Source organism: Pollicipes pollicipes, unplaced genomic scaffold, assembly GCF_011947565.3.
Source record: "Pollicipes pollicipes isolate AB1234 unplaced genomic scaffold, Ppol_2.1 Scaffold_5724;HRSCAF=6776_pilon_pilon_pilon, whole genome shotgun sequence".
NCBI classification, from domain to species: Eukaryota; Metazoa; Arthropoda; class Thecostraca; order Pollicipedomorpha; family Pollicipedidae; genus Pollicipes; species Pollicipes pollicipes.
Genome location: NW_023596746.1, coordinates 27,211,654 through 27,232,213, shown reverse-complemented (window position 1 = coordinate 27,232,213; position 20,560 = coordinate 27,211,654). Strand labels below are relative to the sequence as shown.

The following is a 20,560-nucleotide window of genomic DNA, read 5'->3' as shown; positions in this document are numbered from 1 at the left end:
ACGCGGCCACCAAATTGCCCGGCGTAATCTACCACGCGTGTTACAAATGACACCCGCTCTGGGAGGCTTCGCGCTTTCGCCACGAATAACGCTGGTTCCGAATCCGACGTCGACGATGGCGATCGGCGAATAGAGAGATTTTGAGCGAGGAATTGGCGGGAGTGAGACGATGTCATCGGCAGCGGTGCGGCGCGGCAGAGTCCAGTGCCCCCTCATGAAAAGCGTGCGAAGGTCCTGGATATGTGAAACAATGGTAAACTCGAATGCACTTCCGTTTCTGAAAACTCAGTCAGTGAAAACAGTCAGCTATTTCCATGCCTTTTTCTTCTCAGCCAGATATTTTTGCGCTGTTACTTGAGCGTTTCTAGAGCATGTGCTGCTAACACCCAACATTCTGCCTGCATACTCACCTCATATTTAACATTTACGGTGGCATAGGTGACACAAGATGTCCAAAACATGTCGACCGTCGTCTGACATCATCTCTTTCAGATGTTTGCCGCGGCTGTTCCCAAGAGCTATATATACTGCAAATTAGTATTACAAATTGGAGTTCAATCAGTACGGCGGCTCGGGAAATACAGCATCTGCACTAGGTACGAGTCACATAGCATGCGTTTTCGCATGAGCACCTGCAGGTAACACGCTGAGCAAGTAGGTTGGCAGGATACATTTTAGAGGCTTGAAAACGCTTAAGGAATTGACTTTGACATCAATTCCTATTTAATTTCTCATCCTAGTAGAATACCGTGGTGTCATATGGTCGGATAGCGTGGGATGGGCTTAGCACTTTTGAAACTTACCGGCACGGCCTTCTAGAATTGAAGGTGCGTTGTTTCACTTTTACCTGGTCGTTTCAGTCCTTACTATGGAGTGCGTCGTCTCACTTGAGTAGTTTCTCGTATACTAAATGACGAATATACTACAGTATTTCGGCTGCTTCGACTAAACTTTCCGTGATTGGTTGTTGTTTGTTTGTTTTTTACATATTCACCGTATGCAGTGGGTTAAGTGCTGTTTAAGGCGGAAAATGTGCATGAATAGCAGGCTTTAACTGTGTAGCCGGACGTGTGAATGATTCGCCAAAGCCTAGTGGGATTACTGGCCAAATGAGTTACTTTTACCGAAGCTGGTTCCATAACATCTGACACACAGGGATCAGACAACATTTAACACAGTTTCACCCGGGCTGAAACGAAACACAATTTCGTTCATCATAGGCCCAAAGCCACGTCTTTGGTTTCCGCAAAACCATGTTTTTGCCTCGTTCCAGTCGGGTAATGTGGCAATCTCTTCTGGAGACGCTATAGCTCACCTAAGAGAGCAATCCCGATATATCTAGACTTCTTAGCCACCAATCCATGCAGAGCTGCACTGTATTTTCTTACTCACTGAGAGCCTCGATGGCGCAACAAACCTTCGAACAGTATAGTTGACACAAGAGATGGTGGTAATAAAAGCAGCCGTCTACCGCTCGTGCAAGTGCTTGTGAAGAAATCGCCCGTAACGTGAACACCTTCTTCCGTTTGGCTCCTTAGTGAATTATAACGCCAAAAAGGGACAAGAAAACATTGATACGTGTTGACCATGAAACTTGCCTACATACGGCTTGACCACTTTAGGCCGGCCAGGGATTGTATAACTCAGATCGACTTCAACGGCCAACGTGGGATGCGCATCTGGCTGAAGAACGTGCCACAGTGGGAAGCAGTCGAAAGTACGATTTCGCTCGTTCATCGATCTTTGAAGGCAGTCAAAATGTACAGCGAACATGAAGCGAGGCACCCAAAAGCTGGGCACCTGGGATTTCAACCATGCATTTAATTTAAGGTGTTGTTGGAACATTTCGGCAACTTGCGTTTTTTACTTGCCGTTCGGTTTTTTGTGTTTTTGTGGTCCTGACCGCAGTGACACTGCATTATAAATCATGCTTTTGTATTTCCCAATCGCTAAGATTTCAGGCAGTCCGCTATCTCCGCGTGCACCTGTTGAAAAGAATGGGATGAAGCTTCAGCGATGCTTGTTGCTTGTCTGCTAGTTAGGTTTTCATGGAATAGCTATCAACGATTGCATTCAGTACGGTTTCTACTATGTTTTCTATGGCATGATTGCTACCGTAATTTCCCTGCATTTAGCCGTGCAGCAGCATGCCTTTGACACATCACGCTTACGATAGCATGTCAAGGTCAATACGGTTAAGTTTCTGACGCAACTCCTGCGTTTATGAACGCGGACGCGTTTTGCAGAGACAGAGAAAACCTACGAACATAAGCCACCAATGTCCCGGCGCTACAGCCCAGCAAGGACGAAGCTGAGGTTTTTCCAGGTCTACGGGAGGCAAAATGTCTTCGAGCAATGGCTGAATAATGATGCACAAAGGACTTTAACCTACTACGTAGGCTACCTACTACGTAGGTTACCTACTACACAAACTTACTACACAAAGCTAATATTTTAGCTTTGTCATGGACGCTAGGATGCAATGTGCTTGTAACCCCAAATTGTACGCGGCGAATTAATTTTCCGTTGCCTCGTACTTTGCCACATGCAGCCTCCAACCACGGCTCCTCAGATGTGAGGTGGCAGACTGCTGTGTTAGGACTTTCACTCTTGGGTTTCCACACTGGGTTATAGGCTTCCGGCGCGACCGGCTGGAGCACTCGGAAATTATCTATGGCAGTCATATATTTCGTTGAGACCTGATTGTAAGTTCAATATGGAAATGTATGCAACTAGATACGGAAAATGCCTCTACTGCAAGCCTATAAATCAAGTGTAGCTATCCGGGACGGCTTCCGAGAAAACAAGGGAGACATCGCGGCATTTCTAGCGATTTTTCCGTTCAGGCCCGGAATCTCCGCCGGTTACGCCCCAGCGTTTTGTGTTCGACCTTGATTTAGGAAAGCTGCGCTGGCCGCTCTGCGTTTCATTGCTACTGCATCTGCGGGCCAGCGTTAAGATGCGAGTCAGTTGTAGCCGGTGCCTGCGTCTGCATTGTGTAGTCCGTTATCCCCGTGCATATGCAATACCGGGTTGCTGGGCTCTGGATCCGCTTTCGACCCGCGTTTTTCAGCCGCTTCGCAGTTCGAAAATTTGCGAACGGTTGAATACACTTCCAGACAACCGGAGAGACCAGTTGGACGAGCAGTCCGTTACCCCGCCGATTGTCTGTTGCTACATACATTTTCATGAATAGACGCGGTCCATCTAGGCAGCAGCGGTCTAAGTCATGCTCATCATGCAGACGGCTCGCGGTGAAAAGGATGCCGATAAGTGACTTACTTGGATGGCACGGATTATTTTAAACCCGACGGAGTGCAAAGGCAAGGCGCATATCTTAAAGAATTACCACTCGTCGGCATCACCGTTGATCAGTAACATGCTAACCGCTTCCTTAGGAAAAATATATTGAAACGGATATATCTTAAACCGTGACCACACCTTAAAAATGTGCCACAAAATCGACCAGTAGCATGATAAACATTGTCATAAGGGAAACGAATATAGCTTAGAGCACTTTGCAAGCATATTGCATTTGGAAATGTTCAAACTATTTTGCAACGCAAATTGCTGTCGCAAATCTCTCGTCAATGACGCCAGGCTCGGTGTAGCCCGCGCTATGAATTTCAGGTCGCTTACAGTTAAATGCGGTGAAGCGAGAAAAACAAACGTTTGAGCGGCGCCGGAAGGCCTCCGAGTGGCCATCGTACCGCGCCACCGAGCGGCCCGGTGCTTGGCCGTGAGCCGCGATCAATGGTCACGACCCCCCAGCGGCCCGCCGATGGGGTCGCGCCGTACCGCGGCGGCCGTATTTCAGCGTAAATGCACGTTAAAGCCTCTCGCGCGGCGCAGAGAGCGGCAGGTACAACAGTCGAGCGGGTATAAAAGTCGCCGGGCGGCGGGCCGCCATCAGGCCGACCGCGGCGAGTCGGGGGAGGGGGGGGGGGGGGGGGCTCCATACCGACCGGCCACCGCCCACCCGTCGCCACACAGCGACACCACGCTGCGTCACGTTACATAACCGCGGGCACGCTAGCCCAATGGTTTTTCATGCTCCCGGCGTAAACGAGGTCAGTTTCATTACATGGTGCAGCCGACAGCGATGAGACGCCGGAGTGATAAATAACAGGGTTCGGCTGTACCCAGTGTGTACGGTTCGGCTGTATCGAGCGTGACCGACGTGGTTCTCATGCCCGCTTCCGTTCTGCGCACTGTAAGAACGGTCTCCAGGAGACCAGCGGACACGCAAACGCCAGTGGATGACCGCCAGCAATTTATTGAGACTAAAAGTCGGCATAGAAAGGCAGAGCCTGAGCCCAAATGACAGACGGGCCGCATCTATTTACACACAAACTGGCAAGCGAGTCTTAAACGACTCGCGCCAACATGCTCACGCCAATGATAATAACGCACGCGCACTTGCGCCGGACAGGGCTGGGCCGCCGGAGAACCAGCTGCTGCAGACGTCCTGAAACAGGAGGCACGTGACAGAACTGCAGAAGACGACGGCACTGAGTCAAGGTTGACCAATGGCTGATCACAGTTGGTTGTTTGTACGGTTAATACCGGGAAGCGAAACGAAAGCCAAATTTTTAAACGAAAGCCTTTTTAAGTCATTGGAACGATTTTGGGAGGTCTTATCCAAACTGAGGCTATTATTAGCGACCAATGGAGTATTGCACCGACCTGCAATAAGCCAGAAGGACCTGGTTAGAGCGGAAATCCGACCGAAAACATCTCAAAATGGGCCGCCACTGCAAGCCCATGACTGACAAAAGGGCACAAAAGAAAGTAACACGGCCGCACATACCTGGTTGCCGGACGAGATGACGCCAGACCGGATACTTTCCTTACCGCTGCTAAGAGCTGGACCTGTGACGTCGAGAGCGTTTACGGGAGCCGGAGTAGGACCGCGACCGCCGACTCTTCTTGCGGGACGCTGAGCGGGAGCGGCGTGACTTTTTTCGGCGCGCCGAGCTTGAGCAGCGAGTCCTTTTGCGCGACGTCGACCGCGATCGGCGCGACCTCTTGCGCGAGGTAGAGCGCGAGCGACGCGCCTTTTTCCGCGACGGGGAATGGCGCGAGCGCTTGCGCGACGAGGAGCGCGAGTGCCGCGAGCGCCGGCGCGAGCCCGAGCCCGAGCGAGAGCGCGAGCGTGAGCGGCGCGACTTCTTATGGCTTCGCGAAGTGGAGCGCCGCGAGCGCTTCTTGGAGCGCTCGTCGGACGACACGGAGCGACGCGAGCGCTTGTCGGCGCGCGCGCGCTTCTTGTCTTTTTTGGCGGGGGGCGGCGACGGCCGACTGCTGGACGAGTCGCTGGAGGCGCGGCTGGCGCGGCGGCCGGCGGCGCCGCTCCTGCGCCGCTCGCGGCTGCCGGAGCGGCTGCGGCCCGGCCCGTCCGGCGAGCGCGCCGGCGGCGGCCGCGGAGAGCTCTCGTCCGCGGCCGCCGCCGGCCGCGAGCCGGACGACGTGGAGCTGCTGTCCGAGCTGCCGGCGTCGTCCTCGGGGGGCACGGGGCTGGCGGCGGCGGCGGCGGCGGCGGCGGCGGCGGGGACACGGTCCGCCGCGGGCGGCGGTGTCCGGGCGGGCTGGCTCTCTGGAACACAGCGCACGGTGCGAACATGCCACATCACAACGTCAGCGCAGCCACACTGCCCGCCACACGGACCCGGTCCCAGGAAGACGTCGCGGCGGATGGCCCGGGACGTGACCTCACCAATACTGCGCAGCCGCAAACATTGCGTACAGTGTTCCGCTTGCAGGTTTCACCCACGCCACGGCGAGCCCTCACGCGGGCACGTCCCAGAGGACGCCCCGTCAGCCACACACGGCGGCCGCCCCCGGCCGGCCTTCCGCGCTCACCGTGGTTGCCCGCGCGCTCCCCGCCCCCGCCCGGCTCCTGCTCCTGTTCCTGCTGACGCAGGCGCGCCAGGATCTCCTGCTCGCGGCCGGCGAACTCCTGACGCCGGCGGCGAATGGTGGCCGCCAGCTCGGCGTCACTGTCGCCGGAGCCGTCGTCGTTGGCCGCCTCGTCGGCCTCGTCGTCCGACTCGGAGCCGCTCGAGTCGCTGCCGTACATGGCCAGGCCCAGACCTACACCGGCCGGCGGGCGAGGAGTCAGCTGGGGCCGCGCACCGTCGGCAGACGGACGGGCGGGCGCGCCGGACGCCACCGCTGCCCGGACCGCACCCCACCGGGAGCTCACCGCGCGCACAAACACAAAACGGCCGGCGCTACGGTGACAGTTACGTCACATCCCGAACATGGAGTTTGAACGCCGGCTCTGAGATAGGCGGCATGAGAAAACCTGGTACACCGTGCTTTGTTTGCTACTGCTGAAAGCTGAATAGACGGCGATGCTGCGATTCGTTTCGCTGTACAATCTGACCTAAGGCTAAGTCCGCGTTGAAAATTTGAGCGCTTCGGCTCGGATTTATGACGGATTCATGACGTAGTCTGCCTTTGTAGCCTATACCGGAGGGGATGCCCACCAAACTTTATAGCGGAGCTTAACAATGACAAACACGAGTCACAGGCCACAACTAATCCATCGATACGACCCCATATGTTATGTGCTCCAGGCAAACAAAACAGCATATACCATTTAAAAGTTACACTTACGGCGCCACAGCCAGCGCCAGAGATGACTATATTGAAATGGCATTAGAGGCAAGCTGCCAACAAGTCAAGCAGTTCCTGTCTACATTCAGCCCCGGAGGGGACGGGCGCTACCTAAACAACGGCAAAAACGTCGAGATCACTTACCAAGTGGACGATTTACAGAGGCCACAGCCTGGGCTTTCTTCGACGGCGCTTTACCGTAAGAACGGGAGGTTAAGTGCGGGAGACGACAGAGGGCACGGGCCGCTGTAAGACACGACCTCCACAATTACGGAGCAGACACACAGTCGGACAGCGCTGAAGATGGCACAGACCGGCCCAATGAATCCAGCCAGCGCCAGCAGGCGACAGGCACACCAACGCTCTGACAGGGGCGACGTATATTGTCCAAAATCCGATGTCCAAAGTGGCAGACAGTGACTTTATCATACAAGAGACAAGCACTTGCAAGCCAACCGGGTCCAGAGCCCGAATACCTTTGGTTTTCTCTCGTTCCAGCACCTCCCCGGCGATATCTTCCATCTCTGATGATGTCACATCGAGTAAAACCTCCGTCAGCACGCGACGCACCATGACCAGCTGAAAACAAACCACAAATCATCGCAAACTCCTTGCGATGACCACAGCGTAGCATGCGAGCCTTTATAGCACACAAGATATCCCCAGCGCCATCCGGCGGTTGAATTAAACACTCCAGCTTCTGCAAGCACTCACCATGAACCCTTGGCGCTCCTCCGCCGTGAGGATGATCTTGGGCGGCGCGTGGTCAGCGCTAGCCGGCGCGTCGAACCGACTGCGCCTGGTGGATGCAGGGACGGGGGCAGGAGCGGGGGCGGATGCGACGGACGGGGCGGCGGTGGGGGCGGGCGCTGAGGCGGGGGAACCGTCACCAGCAGCCGACGGAGTCTCCTGCTCCGCCTCCGACGCCGAGTCATCCGACGATGAGTCCTGTAAAACACGCCAGTGCGAGTGCCGGTTGAAGTTTTTAATGTCATTCATGTCAAACGAATAACGCAGATATGCACGAATCGTGAGCAGAAGACTAGTGAAACCCCATAGAACCGCAACGCAATAAAAGACAAGGCACAAGTCTCGCGCCACACGCCTCACCGGCCAGGCGCTTCACTAGAATCTACCAAAACAGCCATCCACACAGCCATCGGGCTCTGAGCATCCGACCGTTCACCCACGATCAGCTGGACCACTCGTCGCCGGGCGACTCACGAATTTGCTGCGGGCCGGCCGGAGCGGGTCGGCGGGCGCCTTGAGCGCCTCGGCCTCCTGCTGACGTCGCTTGCGCAGCAGCTCTTCGCGCGCCCGCCGCGCCGTTTCGCGCTCGCTCGCCTTCTTCTTGTCCTCTTCCATCTTCTCCAGTCCCTGGCGGATCCAGATGGGCAGCGTGCGCCGCTTGGCCGCGTCTGCGGCGAGCGCGGGACGCCGGTCAGACGGGGCGGCGCACGCGATACAGCAGGGGCCGGTACAGGGGAGACAGGGCCCTGGCACGCGAAAACCGACACGGCGGGAGCGTGCCGGTTGCGGCGGCATGGGACAGGAAGGCGGTGCAGGGGCCGGGGCGGGAAGGCGGTGCAGAGGCCGGGACGTGGGCCGGGGTAGGAGGGCGGTGCAGGAGCCGGGACGTGAGGATGGTGCAGGGCTGGAATGGAGAGGGGGGCCGTGCAGGGGTCGGGACAGGAGGGCGGTACAGGGCTGGGACAGGAAGGCGGTGCAGGGGCTGGGGCAGGAAGACAGTGCAGGGGCCGGGGTAGAGAGGCGGTGCAGGGACCGGGAGGAGGGTGGTGCAGGGCCGGAATGGGAGGGCCGTGCAGGGGTCGGGGCAGGAGGGCGGTACAGGGGTGAGACAGGAAGGCGGTGCAGAGGCCGGGGCAGGAAGGCGGTGCATGGGCCGTGCAGGACCGGAACTGGTGGGCGGTGCAGGGGCCGAGACAGGAGGGCGGTACGAGGTTGGAACAGGAAGGCGATGCAGGGGCCGGGACAGGAGGGTGGTACAGGGGTGGGGCACGAAGACGGTGCAGGGGGGCTATGCCTGGAGCCGGCCAGCAGCTGAGCACGTACCGAGCGCTGCCGGGTCGGCCACGTCGCCGCTGCTGTGGCGCGTGCCTGGCGCCGACCGCTGCGGCCCCTTCAGGAACGGCGGCTGCTTATCCACGTCGGTCCAGTAGCCCTGGTACTGTCGACACAAGTCCACGCTGTGCTCACGCTCAGCCTCCAGCGTCGCACCACACGCAGACGCCACGGTAACCTCCCCGACCCAAGACAAATGGCCTGAAGAGGCGTACCAGTGAAGGACAGCTAGCGCTGACATAACTGAAAGCTCCTGACTATGCAGGCATGACATTTGAGATAAGCCTACGACACTCCATCTGCCTGCAAACAAGCTTACTATCCGTGACACCAAACCAGCTACCGTGATTTATGGCCATACACCAATTCCTTGATCCCCGACAACACAATAACTGCGCTGATCGTTAACTGCCGTTCGGCGGCGGCGAGCGGCGGCCACACACCGGCTGGCGCTGCTGCGACCCGTGGTTGTAGTCGATGGTGAGCTGGTCCGAGTCGGCTGTGGGGCCCTGGCTGCTGTCGCTGTGCGGCTGGCCCCAGCCCCAGCTGGCGGCGGCCGGCTGCTGGCCGCCCCAGTCCCAGCCCCAGCCCGAGCTGCTGTCCGCGTAGCCGGCGTAGTCGGGCATGGCCATCTGCTGCATCGCCGCCACGGCGCCCGTCGCCACGTCCCCTGTCGACGCAGAGGCGTCAGCGGACGCGTTTCAGCCGACACCAGCACGGACTAGCCGAGGCAGCCTGTCTCCCCTCTTCCAACCGACTGACTTGTTCCCGGGCGGGCTGTGAGAGGAGATATCGGCGCACCCACACAGAAAGGGCAGGCCGGCGTCCGCCGCCGACCGCGGGGTCGAAGTGAAGGCAAGCACACACAAACAAGCACTGGCATGCATAGAGAAAAGGCCAGACCACTCTGCTGCCCAATCAGAGAAGCTGTACATCAATAGAATGCATACTAGTCAGAAATTGTCACTCAACACAGACAGCCCAACAGCATGCTGCGTTAACATCAACATGTTCTCAACATATCTGATTCTACAGCTTCCCTGAGACGTGCAGAGGAACTAAGCATATACTGCAACCCTCTCATTCACAATGGCCCGACAGGCCATCTAGTCATTGGGGCTTTACGACGCACCCAGCTGCTGAGGCTATATGGCGTTACCTGCCTCTCACCCTGGCAGGAAGGGCGGGCGCGCGGGGAATCGAACCCCGTACCTTTGGTTTCCCGACGCGCAGTATAACCACTACGCTACCGGCACCCCCCCAACAGGCCATCAACTAAATTTTTGTTTAGTTCTCCCCAGCCCGCGCTGTGCCCCACCCCTGCCGTGGCAGCCGGCGCTGGTGCTGACCGTTTCCGTTCTCCTCGCGGCGGTCATCGTCCAGCTCCATGTCGGCCTCGCCGCCGCCGTCCGGCAGGCCGGCGCCCTCCGGCGGTGCCGGCGGCGGCGGCGGTGGTGGCGGCGCCGCCGCCGCCGCCGGCTCCTTGGACGGCTGGTCCTTCATCTGGATCCATTGCTGGGCTAGCTGAGCCCAGTCCACTGGGGGCCACCAAAACCAGGCTGGTTTAGCCAGTTGACACTCATCCCATTCATTTGACGATGGCCAACAGCCGGCATGTGTATGAAGAAGGCGTTGCGCGAGACTTAAATGTGTTGAAAAAATTATGCACATAGTGTGACACTTGTAGCAATTAAATAATATGGGCATCATGGTGAAAAATATCAAAATGTTTACCCACACCAAATTACCATCAATGTAGCATGAGAGACAAAAATGCCTTACACCTCAACAGATGAATCTATCGGCAAACAGCTTGGGAAGTCTTGTTAAGGCATGTTGGTTGATGGGAAGTTTGATTTGCCTGCATGCATGTGGCAGCTGTGGCAGGAATCATTAAAGAGGAATCAGGAATTCCTGTCCATGTAACCAGGTAACACCAAATCACTTATATAGTTACCATCTTCTGTATTGTATTTCTGATAGGTGGACTGCTGGAATGCCCAGTGGGAGTTCCAGTTCTCCCCATCTCCCTGAGCACCAGACCACATCTGCAAGAGGCAGCACAAAAAGGCTGAAAGATTGTCCAGTTATGTCATGGACTGACAATACATGAAATCTTCCAGCATGACAGGAGCTAGGCTCACACAATTTGGGGGTAGTCATTTGTCTGAAATGATTATCATGGAATTGATCAAAATGCTTGATTTTGTGGCCTAAAATAACAAATCTGACTGCAAGATAGTGCCTAAATCTATGGAAGGTCAAAATGAAGCATATACCTAGAGATGAAATGACATTGCAAACACATCTCATTGGCACCTTTAATCTGTGTTGTTACAACAAGCCAGAAAAGACAAATGAATTCACAGCTAACATGAAAACTTACCATGAGTTCTTAAGGGAGGCTATCAAAATCTGCATACTTCCCACACAAATCACTTGATAGTGTGTGTGATGCCCTGAAAATCAAAATGCAAGATATGATTATCCTGTGATTTTTACCAAAAAAAAAACTGGGAACATTTAATCAAAGACACAGAGGACATCTGATTCATGTAAGTAACAAACACCAAAAAGGCACATGACCAACATGTACAAAAGTGCAATGCTTTAGAACACCTTTGCTAATTTTGTATGAACAGCAACACTTACATGATAAAGGACCACCATCGCTCTAATGTTTTTATCAGAGCTTATTATACCAAAATATGTGGTCAATTATACAGTAGCTGAGTCATGTCAATCCAAAATATCACTCAAAAAGTAACACCAATACCAGAATGCTCAGTTGAGCTCAGAGTACATCTGGAGAATAACTAACATATATTACAATTTAGCACTAATGAAAATAATCAATACAATGCATGTCATACTGAAACAATACAGGCAGGCACTTAATCAAATCCACGTGATGATATGAAGACCATGAACCAGCATCCAAACCTGAGGGGGAATTTCTGGTCATTTCCACCCAGTCCACAAATACTGCCCTCAGCATCCTCAATGTCGGTGCTGTGAATGTGACGTTACTGCACAGGACCTATCTTAAAGTGTGTTTGACCAGAAAATGTGTAAGAAGCATCATGATTTTTTGACACACTGGTTATCTATGCACAAAATTATTGACAAAACCCTGTGGTTTTCATGATCTTGGTTTGAGGTTTTACAGTGCACCACAAAGTTTCATGATCCAATACATACTACACATAACTACATTTCCTGCAGACAGGATTTCCATGCACAAATGTGCCATATCCCATGTTATCCATGACATGCCACAATGGCCCATCTGGGACTGGGTAAGCATACAGAGTGACAAAAACGTGCAAATCACTGGAAAAATCAATGGGGCTATAATTTTGAGGCTGACATATGCCCATTAGGTGAAATCCATACAATATGCAGGGGCCTCATGTCCCAACCCAACATCCACTACAAAATGATGTCATACTTCGTTGGTGGGCTCCCTCGAACCGAATCCTTTGACCAAACTCACAAACGACGCAACCTCCGCGCAATTAATCTCCCATTCCCCCTAACGAAGGCGGAACACGCTTAACAACCCGGGCTTGCCGACAGAGCGCCATATATGTCCAAAAATAGAGGTGGAAAATACTGGAAGCGAAAAGCAACGCAATAAACAAGTTAGAATTCGCAGCTTATGATTTCAGCCCAAAAGGGAATTTAAGCACCAAGGCGAAAAAACTATTTTTGCATGCAGAAAAACGCAATGCATTCCTATCACGTCACTGGCCGCATCAGCTGTATGCGGCTTCTGGGCAGGCACCTGGGAGCAGGGGTGCACGCATGCGGGTGTTCAGCAAACAGGACGTACCTGTTGCGCAAATTTATCAAAAAGCTTGTAATTCAGATCCATAGTGTCATTTCTAGTGCTCTTTTTTAAAAGCTTATCAAGTACCAAGTTTGCATTAATTGTTCTCGATTTCCTGAATGCGTGTTTTCCCGTTTGGAAGTTCCCTACTTAAAGGTAATTCCAACATTTCGAGGTATAGCTCGTCGACTCTAAGCTTGGGGTTTTTGTTCATTGGTGTTTTCGGGCGCGTCGACTGCAATGGTCATTTTGCGCGCAACTCTAAGCTCTGAGCGTTATTACGGATCGTTGCGATTAATTTGGCCAGAAAAAAACGAAGACCCGATGGCGCTTCTTAATAAAAGCATTGTTTCCGGCTAAAATGTGGGGTACTGAAAAACGCGGAAGTAATAGCTGTCTACTTTTCCGACGAGTAAAAGCACCACTGCGACCGGCTGCCGGCCGGCATTTCACCCACCGCGATTCGATGGGCAGAATATCCACAATGGCAATCAGTTACAACACTACGCTGGTGCCAACACTGGCGGAGATATCGCAAAAATCTGTGCCAAAATAAGTATATGTCGGAAATCAATGAGAACAAAAGTTAAACCGACTTTTTCGGTGCGGATTACATCGACCAACCACACATTTTTGGTCATTACGACTCGAGCCTACCGCGATCTGACCAGGGTAGGGCTGTCGTAAAGCTGTTTTGCTGAGGCTGTAGCTGTCGTGCCGGCCAGCGCACACGACGGCAGCTGCTGCCTCTGTTGTGGGTTTCTCGGCGTGCTGTTAACAAAGGGTGCAGATGGACATTGCCGCTTCCAAGACCACATTGAGGGAGTTCCTGGAGTTGGTCAAGATCCTTCGGCTATGTCAGCAACGTCACTCCCCCCCCCCCCCCGCAGCCTGTCTAAGCCCACCATTTCCGTGTAGGTGTTGGTCCTGTATTGAAATGAAACGCGTTTGAAAAACCTGGTTGGCGCCGGCCGGCGACACTGGTGGACGGCCCTGATCAGGGCGACTGCCTCAACCAAATCGGGCCGACCAGGATGGTGTGCCTGGTGGTAGAGGCACACCACGCTGGCCAGCGCCCGGCCGTCCAGCGTCACACGCAGTGTGCACGCAGATCTGACCCAGGCGCGCTGGTGCCCACCACTGGTCCATGGCAGATACTGGAGCAAATATGAATCAGGCGGAGCCGGCTTCACTTCTTAATGGCTGAGCCGTGCCCCAGCGCCGAGCTGACCATACCGCCAGGCTACATGGTCCGCGTGTCCGTGCCCACCGCAGTCGTTGCCAAGAGTCGGAGTGACCTCGAGGACAACCCGCGACACTTCTGTGTTTGGATGAGGCGGCAACACCAAACGCTGGCTGAAAGGTCGCTATGCACGGTCCAGGGCAGCCTGGTCAGCAGCGCATGCATAACGCATCAGAAAAACATCGTGGAGGCCAAGCTGGCCGACGAGGATGGTCAGCGCCGCCGACCCGGGCAACCAGAGTTTACAAATGCGCGTCATTTAAATACAGAGCCAACTCGTTCACAGAGATGGTGAGCTCAGGCAGGCGGCAAAGGGTGGGGGGGGGGGGGGGGGAGATGATAGTGACATACTGCATGTGGGGAGGTAAGGATGATAATGAATTCCAGCATTCCCGCCATGTGGGAATCCGGGAGCATAGCAGTCTTCTGAAGACGGCTATACCTAGCCGAACCCACTGTAAGCAGTGCGCCCAGGAGCCCACAACAGAGGCAACAGCTGCCATTGTGTGTGCTGCCCGATTCGACAGCTACAGCCTCAGCAAGATAGCTTTACGACAGCGTCAGCCTGCCGTCACCCCAGGCAGGTAATGGCAGGCCCAAGTCGTAATGCCCCACAAATGTGTGGCTGCTCAGTTTTAGCCCCACTGAACAAGTTGGTTCAGCTTTGTTTCCCATTGATTTCCAACATTTTGGTTACTTTTGGCACAAGCTATGCAAAAATTCCGCTAGTGTCGGCACTAGCTATTGTTGTAACTGTTCGCCATTGTGAATATCCCACACATCGACCTGCTGTGCAATCCATTTGATTAAAATGACAATGAATACCAACAGAAGACCATGCCATGTATTTAAGTTACATTTGATGCAATTGATCTATATGTAAGAATCAAGGCTATGGATGGCAGAAAAGCACATCTTGGGTGGGGGTTTGGGGGTACATAGTGGATGTATCACAACAGAAAGGACACACACAATTCAGGCATGTCTACTGACTACTCAAGCTGCCTTTTCGCCGCTGCTGACCACAATTCACCAATGAATTTCCAACAAAAAACACTATGCGGCCAAAGATCTGTCAGTCGGCTGCTGGCGGTGCTGCCGGCTTCAAGAAAATTGAAAACCATTGCTTCCGTATTTTCACCACTCAAACACTTCGGGCCTTGAAGCAAACTCAATGCTAACAATGTCAATGGAGCTATATATGTGTTGGCCAAAAGGCTGCAATGATTTGTATGTAGCATCAAAAGTTCCAAAATGGGTAAGCCTATGGGAGCAGCTACTTCACCCAAGGTTTCAGCAGCATATCAGAGGCACAGGTGCAGACAGATGGGAGACCCTGGGAGTCCAGCCTCCCATTAGTCCCCTTTGTTTTAATTTAACACATGGTTGGAACATGGGGGGGGGGGGCAAAGGGGTCACATCCTCCCCTAAATCTTCCACACATGGGACTTTCCCCCATCTAATTTTGCCTGTAGAATGCATTTTTCACACTAGCTTGTTCAAATGCCATTTTCACTGTTCAGGTTAGGTTGTTCCCTCCAGATTAAAGCTTGATCCCTCTAATTTTGGTTTGTCTCCTCTCCCAGTATCACGGAAGTTGTTACATCCATGTTTTAGCCTCATAGGCAACTCCTTTGGTTCCCTTCTGAGTGCCCATTGAACTCTGCCACCACCCACCATCCCCTTCCCTTGTAAAAATATTGCTGCAGCCCTGATCAGAGATATCAGAACATATAAGAAAAGAAGTCTACAAGGAAAAACCTCAAGATTATTTTACCACATGACCCTGAAGGGCAAGTGCTGTTTGTTTTTGGGAGTTGCCGACCAGTGGCTTTTCCAGCTTGGGAAGGTGGGGGGGGGGGGGGGGGGGGGGGCAGGCAGTTCCCATTCCCAGACATAAATGTGGAGAGGTGTTATATTTTTGGTCATTGTAGTTGATAACATTGGTTTTTAACCACACTTCGTTTGCATTTGTTCCCTGTTTTTGTAGCTTATAATTCAACAAGTAGCACAAGGCATTACTGATTTCATTCTCCACATCCCAGTTGCCACATCTGCTATGAACCAGGAGCTGTTGCGATTCATGACACTTCAACATCAAACTGGAGCCGCATGTTTGTGACCATGCTTGTGAATGTTCACTAACTTCATCCATAAATTTACCATTTGTTTGTACTGCTTCAGCTTTGGATGCAGGCAGATGACAACCCATACTGTTCCTGGATGGCTGCACATTTCTATACATGATGACTGAGATGAACTAACCAAAATGGTGCAGCAAGAGAAGACCTTCATTCAACTTGGTGGCAGTACTAAAAGCACATTTATATGAAAAAGATACTTTTTACCCAATTTATACTCTTTAGAACATTGATTTTCTTGTTTCATTTTTAATTGGGAGAGTATGAAAATAAGCATGGTATGTTAAAGAGTGTTCCACATTTCACCGGGTATTTGGATTGAAACAGACATCTTGAAGACTTTTTAGTGCTGCTCACAAACCTGCCTTTAAGACCTACGCCCCTCTCGTTTAACAGCTACACACCACCAAACAGGGAGAGAATTTTGAGAAGAGTATTCACAAAGTCACCTTGTCATTCATGACATCAAAATAACATTTAATTCCTGCCACCCCAAAAGTCATGTGTGACCAAGGCCAAGAAAAATATATTTGCAGAAGCATTTATATTTCATATCTGGCATTCTGCGCATGACTCCAAAATATAATGTGATGATGTGATCAAACCATGATGCTTTGAGGGGCATATTCCCTAAACCGAGAATTATGCTGTCTCGACCAATCCTTTCCACTTAAAAAGTAAAACAACAGTTTTAAATGAGCTTGTTACATCATATCTCATACTTTCTGTGATATCTTAAAATGTGAAAAATTCCCTTTGGGTTCACCAAACACCAACAATGACTTGCATTTTAGTCATACCATTCCCTCCATATGCCTTTAATAGCAGTTGTCAAACATCCATGTGACAAGGTAGGAGGACTGAGCTGCAAATGGGGAGGCCTGAGCATGCCCAACCATAGGGGTTCCTTAAGTTGTCAGGATTACTGATAGGCTAGGAAACTATCATGCTATGGAAGGGGAGTTCAAGGGCCCTGAGGTATCAGAAAAAGACACTTCTGGGGAATGTGGTACCAGGAGCTTTTGTACTCCAGGATCTTGGCTAGAAAGAATGAAAATCACTTTTCCCAATACAAATGATGCAGGCTGCCCCAGAGAGGACAAGAACCATCCCAAATGTATGTGCATAGTGCCTAGGTCTAGGTGCTAAAGCAGACAGTTTTGTTCATTGATGGCCAAGAGGGTGTTTGGCTTTTATAAAGATAACTTTGTCTGATTTCCAAGGAGCAAACACCTCAAGCACAGAAAACTCGAAACAAACAACTGCAGCTATGCCATAGCTGGTCAATTCAGGGAGTTTGTGTGGACATCCATCCTCAATGTTTTACACTGGTGTGGATGAACTTGTACAAGCCTATGCTGTTACAGAATGGTGGTGACAAATCATGTGAGCTACTTGTGTAGTAACAGCATATACTAAAACACAATATGTGATCGTTTTAAGTACCCACCACACGCCGAACATATAAATAACTCGTGGAAAAATATCTAACGCCCACCTTAGTGCATCAGGATATATTATTCCATGACGCACACCTGTACACACCTATGTATCGAACGAAAGACAAAGTTGTATGAACAAGTAATCGATTGAACATAAGGAGCCACACGCCACTTTCCACCTTAACCTTTCTTACCCTTCTAAAACAAGTATTCGCGCGCCGGGTGAAACATCCGACACCTCTCCCTCACCGCCTGATTGCACGATATCACTGCCAGCAGTTTATACGCGTCAATTTGTGCGTATTTATTCCAGCACGTATGAAAATTCCACTCCCCGTAAAAATGTGCTATAAAGCTACCAGATTAGAAAGTTTTTTTACCACGCACACGTATTGCCGTCCTGGAAGAGCCTGAGCTTGTTCCATGTCTCATACTAGCAGTTAGTCGGCATCTGATGTTCAACCAAACACTCAGGTCCAGTGAGAATAGCACTGTTGAGGCACTGCATGTAAGCGAAGAAGTTGTTAGTGACGTCATCGCCGGAAACATGTGCATATTTGACATCAGTACGATGATTACACTGGACCTCCAAGTAGTCAGCAGGTCAGATGTTCGTAACACCTTTAACGCCCACCTGGATCGCCTTGTCCGCGATCGCCACCAAATGCGTGAACTGGGCCATGACCCCGTATAAGATCCTCCGTCCTGTCAAGCAAGTAATGAGTGCTTTGCCTGCTGTCTTGCTCTTTGCTTGTGTGTGTTGTGTTTTTATACCTGTTGATGCCAAGATCATGAACCAACCTGGTAGTGCGAAATAAACTGTATCATTATTATTATTATCGCAATACCAAACATACATACCACAACAATCGCACACAAAAATGCTGCTGTGTACGCACGGCCCTCCTGATATGGTCTTTCAAGCTTGCTTGAAAAAGTCAGAAGTTCGCAACGATGGTAGGCACTGTGAGCAAATTTTATTTAGTCATTTTTCAAGTCCAATGGAGTGTGGGTTTCTGGTTTGGTTCCCGCCGGTCCTGATTTGTAACTAGGTTGTGACCAGGTCTTAGTCTGAAACAAATTTTAACTTGTAAAATGAATTATGTAAGTAAAGTAAGCATAGGCGTGGGGATGTCCCTGAAAGTGTGGAGTAAGACAGGGGCGTCCCCAAATGCTGGTTCTCCCTGGTGCCTTACCTCCGGCCCTGATGGGGGTAGGGCCGATGCGACCCACTAATAAAGTGAGTCACATCGACCCTGCTGGTTAAGCTCCCCTTCTATATCGTGATAGTTTCTTGAGGATACCTCTCCGGGTGTTGTGCAATCGCGCCCGAATTTTCAGTGGCCCATGCGACACCTATAGCGCGTGCTTTCACGCCAAAAACGCGCCCCTAGGGTTTGTTGCTACGGAGCCGGGGCGTCACTAAAAGTTGTCACTTGGCAACTTTTAATGATATTATGGCATGTATCTTCAGTTTGTGTTCCAGTATTTTTTCCCATTTAGCGCCGTATTCTGGATTAAGCAGCTTATTTATCAAGGCCATTTTAAGACCGTCTGCCTGTACTGATGGATCGCGCACCCTCAGTCCTCCGATGAAAAGACAGTCTTTCATCACCGACCGTTTAATCCTATCTCGAGATCGGCTCCAAGTGAACTGGTATGCTATTGTTTCTCTCTTCTTCAAGGAAGTGCGACTTGGCTTTTCTAAGACAGCCATAATATATATAAGCTGCGAGAGAGCCTCTAGCTTTATCGCATGTGCCTTCCCGTATACAGTTAACCCACGCCCGAAACATGGATTAACACGCGCTCGGGCGGACTCAAATTCTCCCCCCCCCCCCCTCTCGAAGGTTTTTCCGGAATGGTTTCCGAACGGCGTCGCAGAGTTGCGCCAAATTTTGCATACCTGTAGACAATTGAATAGCGGATCGTCTGGCATGACACATTTATACGTACTTCGTAACGTCGCTGACCTGTGACGGGTCAAAATCAGGCCATGGTTTCAGCGAAGGCCATTTCTAGAGAATCGTTTAATCTGATCCAACAACGGAGTGTTAGACGGAGCCATACATCTCTGAGTCACTTTCTTAGGCAACACGATAATTGAATGAGCAAATTACATTGACCTAGGGTCAGGTATGTTGGTCAGACCAAGATCAAAACTGACTTGTTTTATTTCTCTAGGGCGGTTTGTATGAGGCGGTTTCCGGTGTCCATTTCGAATTTACTGATAACAGAAACCACATTATGCACCTTCCATGGACTTCTTAAAGGCCACAATAGGCCACTGACCTAAAGTGACCCACGTCAACATTTTGCTTTTAGGAACATACTGCCTAGCGTAATCTTAGTCGCTTATTCAAATGCGAAACTCAAAGCAGTCTTGTATGATTTTGGTCACCATGACCCTCAAAACTTCAAACAAGTTTATTAACCTTGAATGAGCATGTGCATTTTTGCTTGTAACAGTGATCTAGGTCCTGGGGGTCCTTTAAAGACCAATCTGGAATTTGACCTTCTTTGACCTTATTTGACGCGAAGGTCATGACCTAGGAACCTCAAACTTTGACCAAAGTGAGCTCATGTACAGGTCAGTGCACCCTGTGAATTTGGTGTATAGCTCTTTTAGTTCCTGAGATCTCAGGGGGTCAAACTGACGCCCCACGAGCGAAGGGTATCCAACCGGCCACCCGGGCGTGTGCTAAGTTTGGCTTTTAACCTTCAAATTTTTCGGATAGTTGATATTTGCCAGGTCTACGCATGTCGGGGTGAGTTTTATTCCAAGGTAATCCAGTGGGTTAAGCTCCCACGATACTTCGATCTCTGGACAAATTTCACCTAGTCCGTTTCAGTGCTGACCCCTTGCCAGATGCCAGACCCCTTGCGTCTTTTGTCTGTTCAGGGATAGGCCCGATGTATCTCGATAAGTATCTAGACATTTCAAACATGCCCTAAAGGATTTATCGGAACTATCAATGATCATAGCTATATCATCGGTATAGGCTGTAGTCTACATTTCTGCGTCACCGATGGTAAGCCCGTTAATGTCGCTACAGCACCTGATTTTACGTACCAGTGGTTCAAGTGAAATCAGGAATAGCAAGCAGCTGAATGGACATCCTTGACGGAGGCCTTTGGCTATCACGGTCTAACAAGGCTCTAACATATGGCCGTTTATCTGCACGCGAGCGCGGCTTTG

The 20,560-nt window shown here is 51.5% G+C and overlaps 1 long non-coding RNA gene across 1 annotated transcript; it reads right to left on the bottom strand.

Moving 5' to 3' along the window:
* Nucleotides 1-4,256: 4,256 nt before the first annotated feature.
* LOC119103421 (uncharacterized) lies at nucleotides 4,257-4,946 on the bottom strand. Its single transcript, XR_005094763.1, has 2 exons — nucleotides 4,855-4,946; nucleotides 4,257-4,468 (listed from the first exon to the last, which is right to left on the bottom strand). It is a non-coding gene; the product is annotated as an uncharacterized LOC119103421 (long non-coding RNA).
* Nucleotides 4,947-20,560: the final 15,614 nt, after the last annotated feature.